This window comes from Macrotis lagotis, chromosome 5 (assembly GCF_037893015.1).
Source record: "Macrotis lagotis isolate mMagLag1 chromosome 5, bilby.v1.9.chrom.fasta, whole genome shotgun sequence".
NCBI classification, from domain to species: domain Eukaryota; kingdom Metazoa; phylum Chordata; class Mammalia; order Peramelemorphia; family Peramelidae; genus Macrotis; species Macrotis lagotis.
Window position 1 is genome coordinate 1,745,425 of NC_133662.1, and position 21,552 is coordinate 1,766,976.

General features: G+C 38.3%; 1 protein-coding gene across 1 annotated transcript in view; it reads right to left on the reverse strand.

Moving 5' to 3' along the window:
- Nucleotides 1–6: 6 nt before the first annotated feature.
- BRPF3 (bromodomain and PHD finger containing 3) overlaps nt 7–21,552 on the reverse strand; it is a 91,692-nt gene continuing 70,146 nt past the window's right edge. The window contains exon 15 of the transcript XR_012478460.1: nt 7–21,278. The gene's annotated coding sequence lies outside the window, so the exon portion shown is untranslated. The remainder of the gene's footprint in view (nt 21,279–21,552) is intronic.

Below are 21,552 nucleotides of genomic sequence, written 5' to 3' on the forward strand. Positions count from 1 at the left end.
CCTCCCCACCTTACCCTCTCCAGGCTTAAAAAAAATTTATTTTTATCAGCCATATTTGTCTACCTTTTTATTAGTTCTTCTCTACAGCCACCTTGGTTTTAATCAGAGATTATTAGAGGTATATTTTTTTAAGACTGACAAAGGCACAACTGTAAAATAGATTTGTCTTCAACTGCCCTCAAGTGCCTTAATTATTTTCTCCCTATCCCCCTCCCATTTGGGGTCCCATAGGAATTTATGAAGCTTTCTACAAGTTATAGTTGGCTTTTCTACTGTATAATGATTTCTGGAGGCCTACTAGAACCAGATTTCTATCTAGAAGCCTAGACTTCAGATTTCTCTACAACTGTTCTCTTCCCCCTCCCTATCATTTTAACTGCCTCCTTCCTCTGTACTGAAAGGTATCTTTTGCTAACCAGCAAGCTCATAGAACATCAGAGTTTTTACAGAGATCAAACATGGCAGTTTGACCTTCAATTCACAGATGAAGAGACTGAGATAGAGGACAGTAATCTGCCTAAAATCACACAGTTAATTAGCTGATGTGTAATCTAAGATGGGGTCCTTTGATGGACAATATTATTTCTACCACATCAAACTGCCTTTTCAATGGATTTTTTAAACTATTACTGAATTATGACAATAATGACAATGTTTAGTTCAAGGAATGACTCTAAAAACCTAAGAAATCCAAGCAGTTTCATGGCTGAATAGGGGAAGGGGACTTTTCTAGTGACTAGGTGGCCACCTACACAAGAGGCTGCCCAGCATATTTTATAGCTGAGCAGACCTAGTGTTATATCTTTTACTTTGGGGAGGTCCTACATTCATAGATGGTTACAGCTGGATGATCATCTGAATCATCCTCTCTCATTTTATAAATGAGGGACCTTTGACCTAGAGAAAGGAAGTCAATTACCCAAAATTATAAAGTAAAAATAGCTGACTTTTGTATAGTACTTTAAGATTTGCAAAAGCAGTGAGGTACTATGGGTATGGAATGTTACACATACGATCATACTTCATTGATGTATTGGTTAGTTTTGCTGAACTGATTTCTCTTTCTTATTCTTTGTTAAAAGAGATGGCCTTTTGGGGATAGGAAGGAAGGGGCATATGTTTGTAAATGGAATTCATATAATGTCAAAAAAATCAATAAAATTTTTTTTGTTAGGTTTTTGCAAGGCAAATGGGGTTAAGTGGCTTGCCCAAGGCCACACAGTTAGGTAATTATTAAGTGTCTGAGGCGCGATTTGAACTCAGGTACTCCTGACTCCAGGCCTGGTGCTCTATCCACTGCACCACCTAGCTGCCCCAAATCAATAAAATTTTAAAATAACATAAAATTTTCATAAAGCAGTTTATACATTTCATTTGAGTCTTGTGACACTCCTACAAAGTTGTACTACAATATCCTACTTTTACAGGCATGTGGTCCAAGAAGTAACTTGTCCAGAGGCATGACTAGACCCCAGTTCTTCATGATTTTGAGACTAGATCTATGTCCACCATGCCATGATGCCTCTTCAGCATAACAGGAGAATAATACCCCCCACAAAATTAGCAATAATTAAACATAATGGCAAGCTAATCATCCAGTGAGAATGGAGGTAAAAGTTGGTATCAGCTTTAATGGAGGTGCAGACAAGCCTTACTGGAGGAAGTAGCATTTGAGTTGGACTTTAAAGACTGAATAGGAAATTAACAGATGAAAAAATAAGAGGGATAAATTGTAAAGGACTGGATATTTTGATTAATACAATTAATTCAAGACAATTCCAAAGGGCTTATGATGAAAAATGCCAGTACCTCCAGTGAAAGAACTGATAAAGTCTGGATGCAGATTAAAGCTTTTTTTTTAACTTTCTTTACTATTCTTTTTTTAATTTTTATTTCTTTTGTTCTGTGTTTTCTCTTGCAACTTGGCTGATGCAAAAATGTTTTGCATGACTGCATATGTCTAATCTATGTCAAATTGCTTACTTTCATGAGGTGGGAGAAAATATGAAATTCAAAATTTTTAAAAAAAACATTAAAAATTTTAATTTATACATAATTGAGAAAAAATTCAAAGTGCTTGCAAAAGATAATAACTGTTAATGACACATAACCTCATATATAAAAGTGGGAGGGTAAACATTCTAGACATAATAAAGAACAGCTTAAAAGTACTAAAAGACCAGAGAGATAAAGCTTTTACCTAGATATTGCAGTATATGAAAGCAAGTGGTATGAGGTAAAATGGGGAAAGATAATGTGATGAGAAGTAGAGTGCAGGAAAGGTTAGACAGCCAGATTCAAAAGGAGGAAAATCTTGAGTGCAAGCCCTGACTCATACTAACCATGTAATCCTGGGCAAGTCCATTTACTTCTTGATGCTGTAGGTGACTCTCTAAGACTATAATTTGAAGAAGAGGTGCTATTCTGCACTGGGAAGGGAAGGTTCCTCCCTAGGAGTCCTTTACACCAAATGAATCTACAAGCCTAGTTACCTTCCTACTGACCAATAAAAAGGATATGGAGGGCCTTGAATGCCAGAATGAGTATGAACTCCATTCACTTGGAAAGAGGGAGTTACTGAAGTATTTAACCTCAGAGTACCCCGCCACACACACACATACTTATAAGTGGAAGGGGACTTAAAACTCATCCAATTTAAATCATACCTACTTTTTCAGTCATTCCCCAATCCTAGCTCAACCACTTATTACATGGATAAGTCACAATCTCTAATGGACATCAGTTTCCTTCCCTTTAAAATTAGCAGGTTATGTACCCATCCATCACACTGGTAAAATTGATTTTTTTTAAAAGAAATAAAGTATGCTAATAAGGCTAAGGGAAAATAGATACATCAATTAGTACATTATTGGTGGGGCTGTGAACTGGTCCAACCATGATATTAAGCAATTTCTTTTTAGGTTTTTTTTTTTTTTTGCAAGGCAATGGAGTTAAGTGGTTTGCCCAAGGCCACACAGCTAGGTAATTATTAAGTGTCTGAGGCCAGATTTCAACTCAGGTACTCCTGACTCCAGGGCCCGTGCTCTATCCACTGTGCCACCTAGCTGCCCCTATTAAGCAATTTCTAACTGTGCCCTCAAAGTCCCTGAACTGTGCCTGCCCTTTGGTCTAGTGATACCAAAAAGAAGTCTTATACCTCAAAGAAACTAAGGAAAAAAGGATTCATATATGCAAGAAATATTTATATCTGCTCTTTTTTTCAGCAAAGAACTGGAAACTGAAGGGCATGTCTATCAATTGGGGAAATGACTGAATAAGTTACAGCATATAAATGTAATGGTATATCATTGCACTGTAAGAAATAAAGGGAATGGTTTTAAAGAAACCTGGGAAGGCCTGTATGAATGGAGGACGAGAGAAGTGAGCAGAACAAGAACAATTTGTACAATAAAAAAATGTGAAATCAAACAACATTGAAAACTTGAAAACTGATCAATGGCAATGACCAATCATGACTCCAGAGGACTGATGGAAATAACTCCCTAAAAGAGATTGGATTCAGAGTACAGAAAGATATATTTTGAGAACAAAGCCAATGCATGAAATTTTGTTTTGTTAGACTAGATTTATGTTACAAAAATTTTCTTTTCGTTTTTTTTCCTTTTTCAATTGGAGACATGGAATATCAGAGGGAAAGAAGACAGACTTTGGTTAATTTAAATGCAAAATTTGATTTAAATATAAAATAAAGAGATTGGAGATAATGAAACACTCCTCCCTTCTTGGCAAAGGTAATGGAGAAGATTTCTAGGGTACAATGTTACACACATTTAGATATTTTTCATTCACTGTTTTTCCTTGTTCCAAGAAGGGTTCATTCCAGAAGGCAAGGGAAGAGATATTCAGAAATTTATGATAAACCCTTGAAACACATAATAAAAATAAAACTTATTTTGGAAAAATGAAAGCTTGAAGTAGATGACCACTAAGATCCTTTCTAGCTCTTTCTTGCTATTTCTGTCTGAACTTGAAAGGAAGAATATTTTGAACCTTGATCCTGAGAAGTATGATGAGTAGAGTATATATTGATGATATATGATGCCCAGAACTGTGCCAAGCTCTTTGAAGTAACAAGAAAGAAATATCCAGACCATAAATCAAATAACTTAGGGTCTGGGTAAGTGTACACTCACAAAGCAATCAGAACAAAACAGGAATGTGGGTAATTACATAGTAAACTATTTGATACAACCCCCTACATGCTGTGTTTTTTTGTTTGTTTGTTTTTTGTTTTTTAGGATTTTGCAAGGCAAATGGGGTTAAGTGGCTTGCCGAAGGCCACACAGCTAGGTAATTAGTAAGTGTCTGAGGTCATATTTAAACTCAGGTATTCCTGACTCCAGGGCCGGTGCTCCATCCACAGCTCCACCTAGCCACCCCTGACCCCTTACATGCTGGAAGAACTCTGTGAAGTGTTATGGTTTGTGTGGGCTAGAATAATCAGAAAATACTTCATAGAGAAGGGGGAACTTGATTGGAGCCTTGATGGCTGGAGAGTATTTAGAGCCAATAAGCCCTTATTAAGTGCTTACTGTGTATTATGTACTATGTCAAGTGATGGGGATATAAAGAAAGAGCTGTACTCAAAGAACTCACAATCTAATGGGGAAAGGCAGAAAAACTGAGAGGAAGAGAAGAGGAGGAGGAGCATCTAGGCATGGGGGATAATTAGTGAAAAGAGTACAGAGATGGAATATTATTTTTGATCAATGATAATAGGTGTATGGGTAAGTAAAGTGTAAGAAAACTAGAAAAGTAGGAAGAAGTCAGGTTATTTAAATGCTAAACAATAGATTTTATTTTTGAACCTCAGTTTACTAAGGAGTCACTGTACCTTATAGAATATCTGAGTGGCATCGATGTGGAAGACTATGCCTTAGAAAATGTAGATGTTGTATCTCCCCTAGCCCTAGTACTTATGGCATCCTCCTGGTCACACTAGGTACTTAATAAATGAGAACTGAATTGAACTACCAATGAGGAGGTGGAGGGGGCATTTTAGGTTAGAGGAACAACAGGAGCAAAGAAGGACACACTGATAAGACTGGAGCAGAAGGTCCTACCTTTGGGGATGGTGAGAACTACAACTGGATAGATTCAGAATAATCCTTTGAGCATTTAGATCTGTAATGGCCTTAGAGATTATCTAGGCTTATAGATTTGACGGTTGAGGAAACTGAGGTCCAATGAGGTTAAATGCCCAAAGTCACAATAGTCGAAAGTGACAAATCAACTTTCTGATTCCAAATGCAGTGCTCTTTCCATCACATCACACTGCCTTAAATGACAGGCTTTCAATAAGCTGCTAAGATGAAAGTTCATGTAACAGTATGCAATGATGGTCATTTGTGTATACAGGATGGATTGGCATTAAAAAGAAGCAAGAAACATCAACAAATTTATTGAGAAGAATATTACAACATTCAGGTAATAACATGAGGTAATAAGGATCAGGATCAAGATGGCAAAGAAGGGGGGGGAAGGATAGATGAGAACAAGAGTAATTATTTTGAAGGCTCAATGGTTTTGGTGTCTGATTGGTTCTAGAGGACAAAGGAAAGAGATGAGTCAGAGATGATTTTGTATTTTGGAACCTAAAGGCCAGAGAAGGGTGGTGCCCTTGACAGAAATGGGAAAATTAGGAAGGGAAACTGGTTTGGGAAGGTAAGAGGATGATGTTCCTTGAAACATATTAAATGGCAGGTGACAGTGGGGCATTTGTGTAGAGGATGAGAGGAAATATCACAGGCTCATTATTTAGTCCAACCTTTTCATTTAACTGAGGAGGAAACTGAAATTCATTTAAAATAACTTCCCAAGCTCATATGGGTAATATGTGAGTAGCAGAGTAAGGATTCAAACTCAGGTCTTGACTTCAAAGTTAGGACTCCAAATCCATACTCTGCAGGAAACTGAAGCCCAGAAAAGTCAAATAACTTGACCGAGAACATCACAGCTCTCAGGCAAAGTAAGCACTTGGGAGTCAGAGAGGGGGAACATTTGCTCTTGTCTCTACTCCATAACCCTCAAATGATCCCTATGATTACAGTTTTAGAGAATATTCTGTGTGGAATTCAAGCTGGAGGGGAAATAACTCAAGTAATCCATAGCTGGACTATGCCTAGGACCAGAGCCAGGACTCATCCACAAAGAGTGTAAAGCATCAAAAATTTCTTGCCAACTACCATGTCTCTATCTTAATTTAACTGTAGTAATTCCCAGAATAAGAGACAAGACTTCACAACTGGTCAATAGCAACAAGAAGCTTTTTCCCCCTTAGCCCTGGAATAGAGTCTGCCCAGTATTTTTTTCTGGGACATCTGAATACAGCTACAGGTTGTCAAAAATCATTGCTGTCTTGGCTTTGCTGGGTGGCAAAATGGATTGAGTACCAGGAATTATCTTCCGAAGTTCAAATCTGGCCTCAGACACTTACTAGCTATAGGATCCTGGGCAAGTCATTCTATCTGGTTGCCTCTGTTTCTGTCAAATAAGCTGGAGAAGGAAATGATAAACATCTCCAGTATCTCTGCCAAGAAAACCCCAAATGGAGTCAAAACCGTTGACTGAAACAACTGAACAATAACAAAACCTGTACAAATTAAGGAATTCACCACATTGGCCTATTGCCCCTTTTGTGTGTAAATAGTTTTTTGTTGAAGGGGGGGACCATTTATTTAAGGAAAAAATGGTAAAAACTAACTTGTGAAGAAATAATCTCAAGAAAAAAAATGTAGAGGAAAAAGACAGATTCCTCTGAGGATTGGATAGAGAATGTTCCCTCAAATGAATGTACTGAGAAGACTTGTTTGAGGGCATAGCTATGACTAAAGTAAGAATAGCTCAGGACATTAGGGTGCCACACCGCATCTACATTTTAGAGTTTTAAAATTCATAACTGTCAAAACAATAAATCAAATAATTGGGGACTATGAGAAGATTACTACTGCACTATATATGAACTATCCATGTCTCATACAAAGAGGTTTCTATAGTTTATTTCACACAATAAAGATAAGACATTGACCACCAGGTCTTTGACTTGAGTCATTGGGGGTTGCTAGTAAACCAGCAAGAGTGGAAGTAAAAATAATAGAAAAAGATTTGAGGACTTCAGAGCACAGGAGGAATGAAGAGTTTATTACTGAGTGAAGAGCTACTTGGGTTCATTACTCTAGTGTCAACTTCAGTCCAGGAAAGGAGATACCTTTCAGGGGTGCCTGTATTGCCCTCTACTTTCCTATATGATGTGAGAGGAAAGAGGAGTGTCGGGGGATTGGGAAGAGCCAACTTGGCATCTGTTTTACCTGGGGCAGTGCTTTGCTGTGGGAAGAGCCTTGGATTTACTTTGAGGAAGTCTAACTGCTATTTCAGATCTATGCAGCTTGACAGTTCTCCAGCTAAAAAACATTGCTTGTCACTAAACTAACGTAACACTTTTCTCAGCAACTTGTTGAATGTGGCTATAAAAGAAGAGTTTTTGACACTACTTCATAAGCTTGAAAATAGGATAGGAGCAAGTTTTCCCAAGAGGAAAACCATAAAGACTGGAAGGAGAACAGTTAGCTGCTCTGATTCTGAAGAAATCAAAAACATCAAGGACCCCAGTCCAAAGTTGTCCCAGATACATTGTTTTCCAATCAATGTTACCTCCCGGCTAAGTTTGTGCAAAGTAATAACAGTTACTTTGTGCATTGGTGGGAGTTAATGACCAAAGTTTATAAATGAATTGTTTATTCTCCTGGGGTGGAGGGGGATTTGTGAAGTTCAGATAAGATAATGGATATAAAGCACTTTTTACATAAATGCCAGCTGTTGTGATTATTTTCATTATTGCTATTGTTATAATTAGCCTGCAAGTTACCCAGCCTCTAGGCTGAGGATGGCTTTGCTCCCTGAGATTTCTGCACACCTGCAGAGTTGAAGCAAAGTTATAGAGTTATCCTGAAGTACATTGGTAAATTGCTCTAGAGGAAAAAAAAATAAGCATATACATTTTTAATTTTAATCTGTATTATTAACACTTTCTTAAGTCTAGACAACCAACAAAACAACCAATCAAACCCTAGCCAATTTCTGAAATGTAAATACACTGAAATTTTCGCAATCTTTCTAGCAAGCTGGTTGGAGCTTATTTCAGCACATTCCCCTCCTTTATTCCTGTTCTGCTCTTCTGTTGAGTAAATATTATGATTATTCCTGCTTTTGTCTTCTATTAAGTAACTGTGAAGTTACACAACTGTGATTATTCCTGCTTTAGCCTTTGGATGAGTAAATACTTTAGTACTTATTTTGTCTTATTAAGTAAATGTTTTATATCTGATGCTTTACATGATGGTATCATGATGATTAATTTACACTGGTGAGTAGTAATGTTGATGTTGTCCTTCATTCTTGAAAAAGACCATGACATCAGGAAGGTGATGCCATGGACATGCAGGTGAATTGGATGAGTAAGGTGGTGCTGTGCTAAGTCTCCTTTCTCCTCTAAAGCCATCTGGGTCAATGGCTGGATATGAATCAGGATGACTGAACATGACCATGGATTTGAAGAAATCAGGGTTAAGTGACTTGCCCAAGGTTACACCGTGTCATATGTCTGAAGTCACATTTGAACTCAAGTCCTCCTGACTCCAGGCTGGTTCTCTATTAGAGTAGTAATGGACCCCAGGATATACAGAGATAGTTTTGGGTCCAACTGAGGGCCATTCATCGATATCTTAATACCAGTAGAGATGCTGAGACTTGGGAGACTCTGCTAATTGAGCTACCATGAGGAGGGCTAAAGGGAGTAGCCTTTCACCTCTTCCTCTTCAACCCCTTTGGTTGGAATAACTGTCAGAGCCTTGCTGCCACCATGAATAGAGGTGTAGCTCTAGAGTATAGTTCATTGGTCTGATCACAATGGGTTACTTTAGCAATGTAACAAACTGGAAAGTGCAAACAGTTGCCCATGTTTTACATTTTGAAGTACATTAAAACATCAGAGCATACTAGAATTGTGGATGGAAGGGATTTAGAGATCATCCAGTCCTAAAGAGTAGTCCCGGTTGATTGATTGTTTTCCTTCATGTCTTTCAAAGAGGACTAAAATTATATCACTGTATTGGGATCAAGGTACAGTGTGTCTTGACTGTGACTGATCAGAGTAATATGATCTCAGAAGGCTCTATCACAGGTCAGGCACAAATGAAAATTTGGAGTAGAAACAACTCTAAACTTTCACATCTCATGTTTCTTTTGAGCTCCTGCAATTCTGCTTTGCTCATAGAGCACAGCATCTTCTTTGATCCTTTCCTGTCCAAAAAGCATTGTCTTTGGCAGAGAAAGCAGAGAAGTTCAACTTTTCTGCAACCTTTGACACTATTGATCACCCTTTTCTCCCAGACATTCTCTTCTCTATGTTTTTGTGCCATTATTCTTTCCTGGTTCTCTTTCTAACTACTTGACTGCTCCTTTGCCATCTCTTTTCTGAATCTTCATCCAGGTTGTGTTCACTAAGATTCTGTCTGGACCCCTCATCTTCCTCTTTACTATTTCACTTGACAATTTCATTATTGTCTTTGTGTAGATGGCTCTCAAATATACTTATCTAGCTTAAACCTTTTTTTTCCTGACTTTCCGTCTTATATCTCCAATTGTCTAGTAGACATCTCAATCTGGATGTCTCATAGACCCATACTAATTACCATTACCCCTAAGATCTCCCCTCTTCTGAACATCCCTGTTACTACCTGAAGTGCCACTGGTTTCCCCTGGCTTGCAACCTGGGCTTCATCTTGGCCTCCTCATTCTTTCACTCCCCCTATCCAATCTATTACCATGACCTCTGCTCTGACATTGCCACTTCTTTGGATCAGAGTGCCACTCCTGAATTATTGCAGTAGACTGATGACTGGCCTCTCTGCCTCAAGTCTTTCTCCACTTCAGTTCACTCTTCACCCAATTGTCAAATTAATCTCCTTCATACATAAGTCCTACACATTACTACCTTATTTAATAAATTCCTGTGGCGCTCTCTCTTCTAGGATCAAAATAAAAATCCTATTTGGCTTTTGTTGTTGTTGTTCAGTTATGTCCAATTCTTCCTGATGATATATGGGGTTTTCTTTGCAAAGATACTGGAGTGGTTCATCATTTCCTTCTCCAATGGATTAAGGCAAACAGAGGTTAAGTGATTTGCCCAGGACCTCACAGATATTGAGTGTCTGAGATCAAATTTAAACTCAGGTCTTCCTGATTCCACACTGAGCACTCTATTCACTGAGTAATCTAACCACCTTTAGTTTCATAAATATGCTTTACACGATTGCACATGTTTATATCACATTGTTTGCTATCTTAGGAAGAGGAGTGAGGGTAGGGAAGAAGAGAGAAAAATTTTGGAACACAAAATATTTCAAAAAATGAATGATGTAGCTAATATGGAGATATGTTTGACAATTGTACATGTACAATTGACTGGGGAGGGATGGGAGGAAGGGAGAAAAATTTGGAACTTAAAATTTTACAGATAATAAATGTTGAAAACTATCTTTGCATGTAATTGAAAAAATTGTAAAAAAAAAAAACCCCACCAAAAACTGTAGTACCACAACTGAAAAAAAATGAATTACTATTAATTTTTAAAAACCCTTTATAACTTGGCCCTTTCACTAACCTTTTCAATCTTCTTACATTTTATTCCCTACCATGTACTCTGTGATCCAGTGATAATGACCTCCTTATTGTTCCTCAAATAATACACTCCCATCTCTGGGAATTTTCGTTGGCTATTTCTCATGTCTGTAACACTCTCTCTCCTCATTGCTTCCTCTTTACTTCCCTGGTTTCCTTCAAAGTCCAGCTAAAATCCAACCTTCTACAAGAAACCTTTCCCAATCCTCCTTATGGTTAGTGCCTTCCCTCTGTTCATTATTTCCAATTTATCCTGTATCCATCTTGTTTGTGCATAGTTGCTTTCATATTGTCTGAAATTATTAGATGTAAAAGCACCTTGAAAATAAGAACTGTCTTTTGCTTTATATCTCTAGATCTTAGCATAGTACCTGTACTAATAGATGTTGACAACTAATTGATTTACTATTCTCACAAAATCCAGATTTTTCTGGCTTCTAACTCTAAGAGGGAAGATAAAGGTGTATCAGGGAGCAAAAGGAAAAGACTGAAAAGGCATGAGAGGAATTGGCATGTTAGACTGTCTGGTTTTTCTCTCTTCTATTGTAGTTTTAAGGAGTAGCCACTCCTGGTCCTTCTCCCAACTTTCCCATCATTTCTACTCCAGCAACTAGTTTTTCCTCACTGGTGAGATCAGATATATATATATATAATATTTTTCCTACCTTTTGAAGAAGGAAATTTTCATTAAGGCAAGTCAAAAAAAAACATTGTTGTTCATTCATTGTTAGTCACTTCTGACTTTTTATGACCCCATTTGGTGTTTTCTTGACAAAGATACTGGAGTGGTTTGCCATTTCTTTCTCTTGTTCATTTTATAAATAAGGAAACTGAGACAGACAGGGTGATATGACTTTACAACATTCACTATGCTAATAAAGTCTGAGGCTAGATTTGAACTCAGGAAGATGAGTCTTCCTGACTCCAGACTTGGCACTCTATCCTTTCTGCCACCTAGCTGCCCCAAGAAACTATTAACCATTTTGATTTTGGCAAAGAGCAAATGTCTGGTTAATTGAAGTTCCCTATGTTATGCTAGACATGTTAACAAACTCCTCATCTATTTCCTCTTCCTGTCCTGGTGTCTTTAATATACTGATGACAATATCATTAATATGTTTTTATCGACTTTGACTATCTTGTGGTGGAGATGAAGAAAAGAGCTTGAACCTGGAGAACTTCATCAGTCAACAAGCAAAAAAGTAGATTCAAAGGCATGACACGTGCAAGTGATCAGGATGCTTTTTTTTAACATCAAGCAGTCAAAACATCTTGAGTGACTTAAATAAATGTCCCCCACCCCAAAGTACCAGTTTTTCGTATCAGGTACTATGACCAAAACTTAGCTATGAAAAAATGATCACACTGAAGATAGCCAGGACCAGAAGGCCAGGCAAAGAAGAGGCCAAGCATTGAAACAGAAGCATGGATAGTCTACTCTCTTTAATCATCTTCTTCAAGCTTTGAGTCTCTTGGAGCCTTCTCTAGGCTGTAGGTGCTTCTGGCTTCCAGTGGTTGTTGAAGAAAAAGAATCTGGAAAGTTATGAGAGGAAGAGACAGTCTCTGTCATTATGTCTCTACTTCCAGCTTGTTATACTAGAGACTATGAGGAACTTACCCTTGCATGAGATATAATCCCCTCTCTGTCTCTCTCTCTCTCTCTCTCTCTGTTTCTTTGTCTCTGTCTCTTATCTCTCTGTCTCTCAGTTAAGCAGTTACCTCACTCCCAAATGAGAGAATTCCTTTATTCTGTATTGTCAGTTATACTCTGGTTGTCAGGTATAGGAATGAGATTTTACTATTGTTATTAGCCTTGCACTAGACAGCTTGCAAGACTGGGGTTTTAACTCAATAGAGACTAGCTAAGAGCTATCTTTAGTGAGTAGATAGCTAGCAAGGGAACGGTAGGAGGCAGTATTTTTAATTAAAATCACTCTGGATTTAGAGAAAATCTGGGTTCAAATTCTAAGTCCTGGGGCAGCTAGGTGGCGCAGTGGATAGAGCACTGGCCTTGGAATCAGGAGTACCTGAGTTCAAATCCAGCCTCAGACAGTTGTGGCCTCGGGTAAATCACTTAATCTCACTGCCTTGCAAAAACCAAAAAAACAAGAACAAAACAAAAACAAATTCCAAATCTCCTTTCCTGTGATCTTGGAAAATTCCCTTCTCCTCAAGGGGTCTCTGCTTTGTCATCCATAAATTGAGGGAGTTGGATGATCCAACTTTTAGTTGATTTTTAGCTCTAAATTCTGAGATCCTATAAATCTGTTGATATGATTCTAGATACAAAGGGTGTTGTGGTTAAGTTACAAGGAAATTTAACCCCAAAGAAACTAGAGGAAAAACCAGGACCAACTCCCTCCCACCTCTGTCTCCCCTTTCCCTGTAGAGATATGGCACAAAACAGGAAAGACTTTTGGGGTTTGTTTTCATCAATCAACTTAGATTTTATCTTTAACTTTTAATAAATAGTTTATCTTTATTCTTAATATTTTATCTTTATTTTTATTGATAGCTTTTGCTTTATATCACCTTTGCTTCTTATTATACTTCTACCTTTAATTAAAAAACAGCATTATCTTATGTAATTTTTCTATCTCTTATACTTAATTTTTTTTCTTAAGGATATGATTTCTCTCTCATCACATTCAACTTAGACCAAGGTATACTGTGGAAACAATGTAAAGACTTAACAAACTGCCTTCTTTGGGGGGGAAGCAAGATTGGGGGGGGGGACTGTAAAATTCAAAATAAATAAATAAATCTCCTTTAAAAAATGCATAACTTTTGATTTGATCTTCCTAAAATGTAGGTCTAAGCCTATCATTCCAGCCAATAACGTTCTGAGTCAGGAAGACCTGAGCTCAAATTCAGCCACAAACACTGAACTATGTGACCTTGGACAAATCACTTAATCCTGTTTGTCTCAGTTTCCTCATTTTCAAATGAGTTGGAGAAGAAAATGACAAGTCACCTATCTTTCTAGTCTTATTACACCTTATTCTTCTGCACCTACTCTTTGATCCAGTGACTCTGCCTTCTCTGGCTATGCTTTGAACAAAGCATTACATCTCCTGGGTCCATGAACTTTTACCAGTTGTTCCTTGGACCTGGAATTCCCTCCCTACTCATCTTTGTCTCTGGGCTTCCCTGGTTTCTTTCAAGTCCCAATTAAAACCCAGGCTTCTGCAAGGAGCCTTCCCCGATTCCCCCCATCACAGGGCTTTCCCTCTGAGATGATATATATCCTGTGTTTATCTTCTTAGTATGTGGCTATTGCATGCTGTCTCCCCTGTTAGAAATCCCTTGAGTTACTGGAGAGCAGGGATTCTTTTCATCTTTCTTTGTGACTAGTCCATGTGAGCTGACTTGACTATAGGCATAGATGGTCCCTGCTCAAGTCCTAATGGTTTTGACACTGTTAGCTTGCATCTTCTGCAGTCCCTTATTGTTATATTTCTCAGCATAGTATATGTTTCTATTTCAGAGACTCATATTTATGACCTGGATTTCCTAATTCCATCTTTGTGCCATTTGGATGATTTATTATGGGTGAGATGGTACATAGACTTGACTATTTTTATACCACCCTTGCCCCACCTGACAACCTCTCATTTACACAGTATAAGATACTGTCATTTCTATTAAAAAACATATCTAGGGGTGGCTAGGTGGTGCAGTGGATAGAGAACTGGCCTTGGAGTCAGGAGTACCTGAGTTCAAATCCAGCCTCAGATACTTAATAATGACCTAGCCGTGTGGACTTGGGCAAGCCACTTAACCCCCATTGCCTTGCAAAAACTGAAAAAAAAAGCATATCTAAAACCTCCCCTCACCCTCCCATAATTTGGTTTTATGTTGATCAATAGTTTCATGGCACTTGACAGTGAAGAAGTGAAAATCCATATTCAGAACAAAGACTAATGAATATTTCCTGAACACAATGGAAATGAAGGATTATAAAATGAATAATAATTCATAATACATTCAGTTTATCTCTCTGGGAAAAAAAAAAGAATGAAATGGATGAAGTGGGAGAATGTGTCACTATCTCTCTTTCCAGTATTTCACCTAGGACAGGAATCAATACAAGTGCTCCCACTGGCTTGAGTCTTTGGTTGCTCTCCATGGTCTCTCCCTCACTTATCTTACTTTCAAGAGCTTCCTCCTCTTGGTAACTTGACTTCCTGCCTCTGAAGCCCATTACCCTATTTAAGTTCAAATTCAAGGACAGAAGCTCCCGGGCCCAGTAAATTCAGGGGATAAAATGCAATTCCTAAAAACAGGGCAGATACCTGGATCCCAGTTCTCTCCAGGTACTTTCTCTGTAGGTTGGCTGAGGATGAACCATATGAGAGTAAGATTATATGGTCTCTGAGGTGTTGTCCACCTCTTAATCTATGATTTTGGTAACCAAACTGGGACCCTTGAGGACACTGCTTTGTTTGGGATAGTAACTCCTTCCTCACATTTTGTCCATTCTCCTCACCTCCCTGTACCATTAGGGTCCTATTAAGGAGCAATCTGAAAATTAAATTAAGATGCTCTGTTATTCTGGCATTTCTGGACACTCAACCTGCTACTTATGATCAATTCCTGCAGTGAAATAGAAGAAGAGGGGTGGGATTTACATTATTCTTACAGGCCTCAATCAAACTGAGAGCTGTTAAAGGTCCCAGTTTAAAAAAGGCCAGGGTCTTCCATTGTAACCAGAGCTATGTCCACATATCCTGATTCATATCTGGCAATGGACTCAGATGCTCTAGAGGAGAAAGTGAGGTTATTGACATTACACAGTCCTTCCTCATTTAAATCCAATTCACTTGCATGTTATCACATCCCTGATGTCATGATCCTCTTCAAGAATGAAGGACAAACAACATCTCTCACTGGCTAGCTAAGCCATCAATCAGCATTAGATCAACCACTTAATTTTAATTATTTGGTATATTATGGTATTCTAGGCAGTTGGGTAGAGTACAAAATCTGGACTCAGAAGATCTGAGTTCCAATTTGGCTCAGACATTCACTAACTGTGGGACTGAGAAAGTCACTTAACCCTATTTGCCTCCATTTCTTCATCTATAAAATGAAATGGAGAAGGAAATGGCAAACTACTCTAGGATCTTTGCTAAGAAAACCCAGATAGGGCCACAAAGAGTCAAACACAATTAAAATGAATGAACAACAATAATATATTGTAGCTGAATAATTTGCTGCTGACAGTTTCTATAACTATTGACATTAGTGAGAAAAAGGTCCATGGTTTCATGGACCACATAAATATCTCCAAGTTCCAATGTTTGAAGTACTTAGGAACTATTGGCAAACTCAGAATATTTTTTCTTTAATATTAATATTTAAAGAGTTTTAAATTTTATTTAAGGCAATGGGGTTAAGTGACTTACCCAAAGTCACACAGCTTGGCAATTATTAAATGTCTGAGATAGATTTGAACTCAGGTCCTCCTGACTCCAGGGTCAGTGCTCTATCCACTGCTCTACCTCTACCTACCTGCCCCAGAAGTTTTAATTTATGGTTTGGGGTTTTTTGCTGATGAGAGGGGCCCTGATCAGTTATCATGGGTGGGGGGGGGAGGACATCCCATAATTGTCATTATTACTGCCATTGTCATCATCATCATCATAGATTATCTTGAAGAACCTGTCTATGCTGGCCAGTTGCTCAGCATGAATCAGAGGAGTGTAGATAGGATACCTGCCCTCTGGCAGTTGAGAGTCTAAGGATGTATAGACATTTAAAAAAAAATTCAACAATTGAACAAATACCCATTAAAATCTACTGTGTAAAGCCATATTGATCTAAGGGACTAAGAAGACAAACACACAGACACACAGACACACAGACACACACACACACACACACACACACACAAACACACACACAGAGCAGTACCTGATTTCAAAGAGCTTACATGGGAAGAAGGATAAGAATAGATACAACATATACACAAATAAATAAAAAAAGAGAAGGAAGATTAAGAAGAAAGATAATATTAATGTCTAAGGAGAGAATAGTTCAAGGAAGACTTTATAATGAAAGTGGCACTTGAATTGAGCTTTGAAAGAATCAATCAATGAAAAAAAGCACTTATTAAGCACTACTATGTATCTAGTACTATACTAAGTACTGGGCATATAAATACTTTGTCCTCAAGGTAACAACTAGTCATAATCATAAAGATAATAATTAAAAATTAACAGCCTAAGGTTTGTAAAGTGCTTTATGTAGATTATCTTATTTGCATCTAATGGAAAACACAACATTCAAAGGGGAGTACTGGCAAAACAAAGGTGCTTTGGGTCAGAAAATTACAGGGATGGTGAGTTGGACTAGAGGGGGAAGGAAATGACACACCCATATAGGAACATAGCAACAATGGCAGACTACTCATGGTTTGTGTGAGTGGGGAACATGATTTCATGAGGTCTTGGAGAAGCTGGCCAGAGAGTTAGGACTGAATTATAAAGCAAGACTGGTCTGGTGCTTTTCCTGAAATTGTGGTCTGAGAGAAGCAGTCATAAATCTGAAAGTCAAAGATACTAAGAGGATTCCAGAGGGATTATATTTCAGATACAAAAGCACAGTGTATTAAATGTACAATCATGAGAGGCAGAATCTTAAATTCTAAGAAAGCTACAAATCAGTTCTGATTGGAACATAGAATTCATTAAGAGTAATATTATGATATGATAGATTTATCTCTTTTTAGCCATATAATGATCCAAGACAATTCCAAAGATATATGATGGAAATTGCTAACCATATCCAGAAAAAGAACTATGGAGTCTGAATACATATTGAAACATTGTTTTCACATTTTTGTTGGTTTTTTTTTATTTTTTCTTTCTCATGGTGTTTTTCCTTTTGTTCTGCTTATTCTTTCAAAACATGAATATGTGGAAGTATGTTTAACATGATTGTCCATCTATAATATATCAGATTGTTTACTGTCTTGGAGAGTTCAATTACATGAAATTAGAAAAAATAATATATTATCAAGTTAAAAAAATAGAAGGGTGGTATAGGATGAAACTGGAAATCAGATGGAAATCAGATTTTAGAGGACTTTAAAGACCAGATCAATTTTATCTTATTTGCAATTAAGTAGCCACTGAGGATTTTTGACCATGTCAAGATTTTTGAATCTACTTTAGCAAGACTGCTTTAACAACTATTTGACGAATTGAAATTAGGAAAGACTGGAGACAAGGAGACTAACTAGAATCATATTACAGTAATGATGATTATATTACAGAAATCATATTACAGAAATGATGATCATGTGAATTAGGGTGGTGGTCATGTGAGTAGAAAGAAATGTTGTGGCTTGCTTCACCTTGGGGCCCACAGTGGCGACCTCCCCCCTGGAGGGCAGCTGAGAATAAGGAGTCAAGCCACTACTGCCTTATGCCTCCAGCTCAATTTTATTACTGCTTAGCTATTACATATATACTGTTAGGTCTTCCGGGGTAGAACAAAGGATAATGAGGGAATGGGGGTGCAAGCAGGGTATGTTCAGCATCTTGCATTACAGGATAAGGGGGGTATGTTAGGGAAGAGGTGATAAAACACAGCTGTGTCTAGTGCCCTTGGTCTGTGGGGTGGAATGTCCAGCTCCCAAGGACTCCGGCACACCTTATCTCTCAGGGCGGCAAGCCAGCTCCTGAGATTGCCCAAGTGGCAGTTTACTTGGAAATGATTTATGTCATGGCTGTTAGAATAGCCTATGTACCCACAAAGAAGTATGGATGTGAAAGATATTATGGAGGAAGAATCAACAAGACTGGCTGATGGAGTTGGTAGGGAGGAATCAGCAATGACTAGGAGCTTACTAACATGGATGACTGGGAGGATAGTGGTACTCAGAATAGAAATAAGGAAGTCTGAAGGAGGGAGCAGTAGGAGGGAGAAGATAATTAATACTGTTTTGGACATGTTGAATTTGAGATGCCATTTAGGTGGAAATATCCAACAGCCAATGTCAGGATTGGAGTTTGAGAGAGATCAGAACTGGATATAAAGATCTGGAAATCATCTGTGGAGGAATGATACTTGAATCTATAGTTCCTGATGAGAGTATAGAGAGTAAAGACAGGAGAGAACAAATTAGAAAAATGTAAAACTCAAAAGTTTACAAAAGATGATAAATATTTTAAAATTTTTAAAAAAAGAAGAGAACAAATTCTAGGGCAGAACCCTAGGGAACATGGAGGAACTGGATGATGGTCCAGCAAAGGACATTGAGAAGGATTAGTTAGGTGGAAGGAGTGCCAGGGGGGATTATCCAGGGGGAAAGTATGTTAAATGATAGAAAAATTTTCACAAGTCAATTTGTATAGCATTTTAAGATTTACAAAGCACTATATTTTGTGCTTGATTTGATCCTCATAATTCTATGTGGTAGGTGGTGTTATTATCCCCATTTTATAGAGAAGAAAATTTAGGTTGATAGAGGTTAAGTGACTTGTAGAGAGATCAGTGAAGAGCTATTGGGATAGTTTAGGTCAGAGGGGTTGAAGGCTTGAACTATAATGCTGTTTTATGTATATGGACAGAAAGAGACAGATAGGAGCTGATTTTCCCTGCTTTGTAGCATACATTCATTCTTGTTTGATTTTCTATCCTATTCCTCCAGGTAACCATTGCAAACCTCTCTTCAACACCCACCTCCCACCCCAAACCTTCTAGGTCAGCAGATGTTATTTGCCTCCCACTTTACTGAGAAAATAGAGACCACCCACTGTGAGTATCCTCTTTTCCCCCACTCCTCCCTCAACCTTTCCATATTTTCATGCATGCTCTCCTTTATTCCTGAATCTTAGGGAAAAGTATACCTTCTCCTTGCCTCTACCTGAACCTTCATTCCTTTTCCCTCCCATCTTCTTGAGAAGCTTGCCCCTTTAAATATATTCTTTCTCTCCCTCTCTCTCTCCCTTTTCCCTTCTCCCTGTCTCTTGTTCTCTCCCTCTCCCTCTCTCCTTTCTTTCCTTCCTCTCTCATTCCTTCCCTTTTCTCCCTTTCTCCTCTCTTTCTCCTTCCCCTCTCTCTTCCTACCCTTTCTTATACACCTTCAATCTCTCTTTATCTACTGGCTCCTTCCCTGTTGCTTATAAATATTGCCAACTCACCTCCAATCTTAGAAATCCCAGCATTCCTTTAAGATATATTTTCCTAAATCTCTCCTCCCTTTTTCAGCCAAACTCCTAGCAGTGATTCATTATGCTAGATTTGAATTCAAGTTTACTATGTGCCAAGGCAGCTAGCTGGCAAAATGGATTAGAGTACTGGGCTTGAAATCAGAAAGATTTTTCCTGAATTCAAATCCACTCTCAGACACATTAACTATGTGACTCTGGGGAGATCATTCAACTCTGCTCACCTCAATTTCCTCATTTGTCATATGAGCTGGAGAGGCAAATCACTCCAGTATCTCTGCTAAGAAAGCCCCAAATGAGGGCCAGATAAGTCTGAAACGCCTGAACAATAACAATGCCATCCCAGGTACTGCCTGTGTACTGGGGATATAATGCAAGCAAAAATTAAGACAGAATTTATCTTTTATGGAATTTACATTCTAATAGGGGAAGAAAACACACAAAAGGGATTTGAAAAGGAGAAGGGATCATAGTTTCACAACTGAGAGGAAATAAGAAACAGTCAGGATAGAATGAAGGTAGGTCAGCCTTAGCCCCTCCAAAAAATGGAGTCTCCAGGAGATATTCATCAAGGGGAACAAAAATATTGGTCAATGGAAGGATTCAGTGTTAAGAGGTTTTAAATATCATTAGGTTCTTTCAAGTGGCAAAGCACCTGGTGCTTATCCTATTCCTGCTGAGATCTACAAGGTGGAGAGTCCATTGCTCATTTGAAAACTGACTGAAATTTTCCAGGTTATATGGTATGAAGAGGTTATCCCCCAAGTATTCAAGTATGTTTCCATTGTCCTTCTCTATAGATTGCCCTGTGACAATCACAGGTGTATTTCTCTTTTAGTCATTGCTGGTAAGATTCTTTCTAGAGTCCTTCTGAATAGGTTGATTTTTTACCTGTAAGATGGTCACCTCCCTGAGAGCCATTGAGGCTTCAGAATGGGTCAGGGAACCGTTGATATGATGTTTGCTACCCAGCAGCTTCAGGAAAAATGCCAAGAACAGAACAGAGGACTGTTTACAACATTCGTAGATCTTACCAGGCCTTTGATATCATCAGTCATGAGGGTTTGTGGAAAATTATGTCAAAATATGGTTGCCCAGAGAAGTTCATCAGTATTGCACACCAGTTCCATGATGGCATGCATGCCTGGATTCTGGATAGTGAACAATGCTCTCAAGTTTCCTAGTCACCAATAGAGTGAAACAAGGATGTGTCCTTGCTCCCATGCTTTTTAGCACAATGTTTTCAGTCATATAATCAAATACCTTCACTGAGGATGAACATGGCCTCAAGGTCAGCTATGGCACTGATGACATATTCTTCAATTTAAAATATAGTAGAGGGGGTGTTGGTTCATGATCTTCTGTTTGCAGATGATTATGTACTCAATACAGTCTCCAAAGCTGAGAAGCAACAAAGTATGAATTAATTCCCTGCTACTTGTACTAATTTTGATCTAACAATTAACACCAAGAAAACATAGGTACTCCATCAGCTGGCACCACACCACTGATTACAGCAAATGGAGAAGTTTTGAGTACTGTGGACAATTTTTTTTAGGTTTTTGCAAGGCAAATGGGCTTAAGTAGCTTGCCCAAGGCCACACAGCTAGGTAATTACTAAGTGTCTGAGCCCGGATTTGAACCCAGGTACTCCTGACTCCAGGGCCGGTGCTTT